Genomic DNA, 6192 nt, shown 5'->3' on the forward strand with positions numbered 1-6192 from the left:
ATGCATAACATTCCAAGTTCTGGAGGGTAAAACTACACACCAGAACCCATTACACACACACCAATACACTTCCAAAACAAGGGTACCACTGGAATCAAACCACTCACCATAATTCAGGAAAAGCTAATTTTTGCCTCGAAAAGCATCTCACACCTCAAAAATCGTGCAATCCTTCCTTCGAACAGTCCAGTCATCTCCTGATTATCATTATGACTATAGAAATCAATATTTCTATTTTTTCCATAATTTCCTCAATTTTTCCTATTTTTTCCTATTTTTCCAAACCTTTCTTTCCTTCAAAAATTCATAATAAATACCAAACACCTAATTTCTCCAAATATTTTTACATAAACCCTCCGAAAATAATTCTGTAAAACTTATAAAATTAATTTCAAGAAAAACTTGGGCCTCACGCGTTGGCTCATGGGTGAGGGTGAAGTCCATGAGTGCATATGCACAGGCTTGTCTTCTCTGGCCTTCTTCTCCGTCGATGGTCGTCGGCGATGGTCTCCGTGTTAGAACGGGAGGTGCTATGGCACACACTAAGAGGGGGGTGAATTGGTTATTTTTAAAAACTTAATTGAACTTGAAATCGTTTTGACCCAATTGAGGTTTTAGTGATTTAAAACATTAAACATATGAAATGAAAAATATAAAGCTCAATAAATGTAAAAGCAGGAAGGATAAATGACACAAATAATTTATAGTGGTTCGGCTTAAACCAAGTCTAATCCATTACCTTAGCTCCCACTAAGGATTTTGAACCAATTCACTAAAACCTCCTACTTACACAAGTAGGCCCTCTAGCTACACCAGTTAGGAAATACAACCTCCTACTTAAACCAAGTAGGCCCTCTAGCTACACAAGCTAGGAAATACAATAAGTGTATAATTGGAGAGAATCTAAGAGATGAATCTCTTAGTTATAATGTCTCTCAAAAATGATACAAGGCTTGAAGTAAATAATTACAAGTGAAGATTAAAGCCTTGAAGAGAGAAAATTAAAGCACAGACAATATAAATACAAATGTGTATACGATGTAAGTTCAAATCATTTCCTTTCCATCCATTAGTCTTCTCTTGATCATCCATGACTTGTATTTATAGGCTTCCCAAAATCTTTGCCCGAAACTAGCCGTTTTGTGACCGTTAGAGATTGAAAAACTAGCCGTTTGAAGCTTTTTGCAAAAGATATAGTCAACAAAAGAAAATGCATAGTTGACTATATTTTTAAGTAAAACAAGACATAGTCGATAGACAAAAAAGCATAGTCGACTATCTTCTCACACAAATTTCCCATAGTCGACAGACACAAAGACATAGTCAACAGATGCAAAAATATGAAGAGGATTTTGAATTTCATGTGCAAACATAGTCGATAGATGAAAAGCCATAGTCGACTATCTTTATATGATAGTCGACAGAGTGAAAAATAGTCGATAGAAGCCTTAAATAGTCGACAGATCAAATCAGCATAGTTGACTATTTTCAGGCATAGTCAACAGAATGAACCACATAGTCGACTATCCATTTGAAAAGATTTAAAACTTAACAACTCCTCATTTTGATTCTTTTGAAAGCAAGTTGAGATTATCAAAAATATATTTATTTTAAATCTAAACACACTCAACTACACTTTAACATTTCTCCTATATAAATTTTCATAACTTTGCTTCAAGGAGATTTAAAGATTGATTTTCTCATACATATAATCCATATAGTAGAGATTGATTTTCATATAGTCATTATCAAAACTATTTTATTACCAAGAGTAAAATATCAATCTCCCCTTTTTGATGATGATTAAAACAAATATAAAAATCAATTCATTCATTTTATCTCCCCCTTTTTGTCAAAATCAAAAAGATTAATACTCATACTCTTCTTTTTTTGGAACATACTGAGAGCATAAATAAAAGAGGCTCCCCCTTAAACCAAATCCTCATAGAAATCATTTATCAATTTAAGCATATATTCAGAGGCAAGCATTCATTGGCAAGAGTAAAATGTCAATATTTATCCATATTTCAGAAACTCGAAAGCAAACATCTAAGACTGCCAAGATAAGCATACTTATATCAAAAGATTTGTTCTCCCCCTTGATCAAAGCATAAAATTTGAAAATCATTTTAACATTATAACTCCCCCTTAATTTTAGAAACCAATATAAGTTTTCAACAAAATCATAAAGCCACACTTATAACTTAAGATCATCAAAACTTATAAACACAGAGAGTTTAAGGAAAGAAATATACCACCAAAGATAAATTTTAAATATCTCTTACTCTTGGTTGGTAAAATGAGAAATGATCTTCTTGTTCACTTCCTTTTTTCTTCATGCTTGATTCATTCATAAAGATTTTTCCTTGAATTTCATTTGAATGATAAGCAACCTGCAAAGATAAATCATCCACAAGCATTTGGTGCCCAAACCACTTTGGGGTCACCATAGTTAGCATTGAAATTTTCTTTTGGAACCCATATTTGTTTATATCTTGTAGGAAGGTTTCTTATAAAGCATTTGTTTACAGAATGCCCACATTGACCACAATAATGACAAGTGATTTCAGAATGTGAGGCAAAATTTTGTTTTCTTTTCATAAAGCCATCTTGCCCTTTTCTTCTTTTATGAAAATCTTTTCTTTGAATCTCAAGAGCATTTTTCAATTCTTTTTTCTCTTTGTTGGCTTTTTCAAGAGATAATTTTAAACATTTATGTTTCTCTTGAAGTTCATCATTTTGAGCCTCTAGGCGACCTTCTTGAAGCCTCAGGATGGCTAGCCTGAAGCCACAGGCAGCCGGTCGGTTTCAGACCTCAAATTTTCCTTTTTTGCACTTTTACCCCTCAATTAATTTCTAACCTCATTTCACCCCTGTCCTTGACACCCCTAGATTTTCTAATAATTCCTCTACTTCCTATAAGTTCCAAATTATTCATTTCTCTGAAGAATTTCTGAAAAACTCGTCGATTCAACATCCCTCGGGCAGTTTACACAATCTGCACTTTTGCCTGGATGCCCTAATCGCGTGTTTTCGACCTTGAACCTTTGCGAATCTCTTGGTTTTATCAAATACTACTTATTTGGGCAATTTTACCTTCCTTGACTTGCTTTGACATAGACTCTTTCCTTTCGTTCATCTTTTGGATATTGCACTTTGGGCCGAAACTATAGTAAATTCCATTTTGATCTCATAATTTTTGAAAATACTCTTGATATTAAATACTGGGTATTACAATTTATAACCTCAAGAATTTCCTGGGTATTACATTCTCCCCCCTTAATGAATTTCGTCCTTGAAATTTTTGCCCATGATAAATTGATTCACTACTACTGATAATGACTCCCAATGGAAGTGTCCTAAGTATATCATTCCTAATCCTTGGCAATCATTCTAACTTACATCTCTATATGATCTATGCTTACCAGGCATGTTTCCTTTTTACAGAATATTCCGTTGTAGCTCTATACAGGCAGTTACACGCATCCCAAAATAATTTATAACACTTGATAACATTTCTAATTGTGTCATCAGAACACATTTCATCTGACTCCTAATTCTCTCAACCCACTCTTATGCTAATGCATATGTATGACCACAAAAATTGACAACATTTAATTGAGCTAATCTCGACATACCTTTCTCTATTGTCGGGTAGATCTCTTCGTCCTCTTTTGTCAGGTAAAAGACTCGTCCAGGGCGAGGTTTTTGTGCCATCATTCGCTTTTCCCAGTTAATCTACCTTTTTCCTTTTTGGACATTCGCTCGCATAATGAACGGGTTGTTGACACGTGAAACATGTGATCCCTATTACATTCCCAGTCGGAGCTGCCTCTTTATTCTTAGGGTAGTCCTTTTCCTTGTGTCTGTTTTTGCCACATGTAAAGCAACAAACATGTCTTAGGAAACATTGTCTCCCTGAGTGTACCTTGTCACATCAGGGACACGACTCACTATCTTTGGAATTCTTTCCTCCTGATTTATGTTCCTCACCTTTTGGATCTTTCTTCTTATCATCCGATCTAATCAAACCCACACGCAGTAGATTAGTCTTAGTGGTTAGAGCTCTATTCAGTGCCTCATTGTAGGTGTCCATTGTACATGAGCTAAGAGCTTACTGCAACCCCACCTTTAGTCCACCCACAAACTTTTGTGTCTTTTTCCACTCATCCGCTTCGTACATAAGCCCGTACTTGATCAGTTGAGTAAACTTGACATCATATTGAGTCACCAACATCTCATTTGTCTGCCTCATCTTCATTAATTCCCATGTCTTTTCTTCTCTCCAGCTTCGAGCAAAGTACTTTGCGTCAAACACTTCCTTGAATCTTGCCCAAGTCATAGGTTGAGCTTGCCTCAACATTGGATCTTGCTCCACTTGCCTAGGTATCCTCTACAAAGCTCACTGAGCTAATTGCCACCATTGTCCAGCCTTTTCCTCTAGCATGAATGTAGCGCAGTTAACCTTCTTTTTGTTACTGCACTGCAAATGTTGGAACAACTTCTCGGTTTGCTCCATCCAGAAGTCGACCATGTAAGGGTCATCTTCTGTTTTTCCCCTAAACACCGGGGGTCATTACCAGCGATATTGATCCAACACATGAGTGGTATGCCTCGGCAGCTCATTCCTCATTACATGTGTTAGCATACCCTCTAAGATTCTTTCCATTTGATTAAGTCTATTCTCACTAGGACCTGATCGCTCCTCTTGTAGTCCATCGCTCGTGACATGATTCGCAGAACAACTGTGGCGACTACTACTACTGTCACTCTCATCTTATTCGTTGAGATCAATAACTCTCCGAGTTTTCATCATCTGAAAAAGAAAAAACACTTCCTTAATCTGTGCTAAACTCACTTAAAGATAATCTCAATCTTGCTAACAGTTCTTTTGGGTCGCACGACTATTAAAGGTACCCTGTCCGAATTCAAAATCAAGAATAGTCAAAATTCCTAATCTCCAATAACCTTTACGGGACTCAATACTACATCTTGGTTGTTTCATTCTCTAAGTCAACAATTGAACTAAACACACTTGACTCGTTCCCATGAGGTAACCTTACCTCGATCCCCACAACATCCATTTCGAGAGCCATATTCTCAAAATCGATCTTCAGAACTCTTAAACTCGATTCTCTATAACACTTATCGAATCATCCTAAGTTTAATATCCCTAGGATCCTCGATCCAAACTGAATTATTTCTAACTCGATCATTCCCGATAACTACCAGTTATCCTATTACTGCACTTAAGGATTTCAACTATTGACTTCCAACTAATAGTTTCTAAATTTCCAATGAAATCTATAATCCTCAAATAACCTTATCTCTAATCAGAGTCCCTTAAATTCAAACCTTCGCTCTGATACCAATTGTAACACCCCGCTCTCCCAGGGCGTTAGGTAACGTAAGATTCTGGGAATATATTTTTTTCCAACGGAAACTCAGCACAAAAATCGTTCCCTGAAGATCCCGTTACACCTTCTCAATATATCAACTTAGAATCATTAATAAACTAAGACAGATAAATCACCTCAAATGCGAAAGCTAGATCGAAACCTCAATAGAACATACCCGAGATCACTTTATTCATATTGTAAAGTCGAACCAACATTTTACATGACGTCATCAAAATAAACAACATAATTGAAAATGACATACTATAAACTATCCACCAATCACTATCACTTCTTGGCAATCCCTTTTTCTTTCGCACTGCTGCCTTCACCTGGAACGTTTGAATATTCTAGGCACAAAATTCATATTAGATGATGAATCATCTAAGTGATAGTTCAAAAACACGTTTTCATGAATGAATGCAAGACATGAAATAAACCAACACAACCTGATAAGCCTTAGCCCAGGAGAATCCCACATAGAGCTTAACCCTGCCACGGGGAAAGAGCAATCTCTCTAAAGGCCACACCGCTAGACCGACACATCGACACGACGTGGTTCTAGCTTGAGAGGGGTAAGGTCAACGCATCTCCCCAACATCTCAGGAAATAATCGTTACCACTCCCGGCCTAGGAGGGTCACATCAATGCAGGAACTTGACTCACCACAATTACGTCAGGGATTACGTTCCCACTCAAAAGCATCCAAGAACCACTACCCAGTCCCAACTCAAATCCCATATGGACCACATAGTCATCCTAGTGCAACTTCCCTGACCATACGGCCTGGCACCGA

This window comes from Diospyros lotus, chromosome 6 (genome assembly GCF_014633365.1).
Source record: "Diospyros lotus cultivar Yz01 chromosome 6, ASM1463336v1, whole genome shotgun sequence".
NCBI classification, from domain to species: domain Eukaryota; kingdom Viridiplantae; phylum Streptophyta; class Magnoliopsida; order Ericales; family Ebenaceae; genus Diospyros; species Diospyros lotus.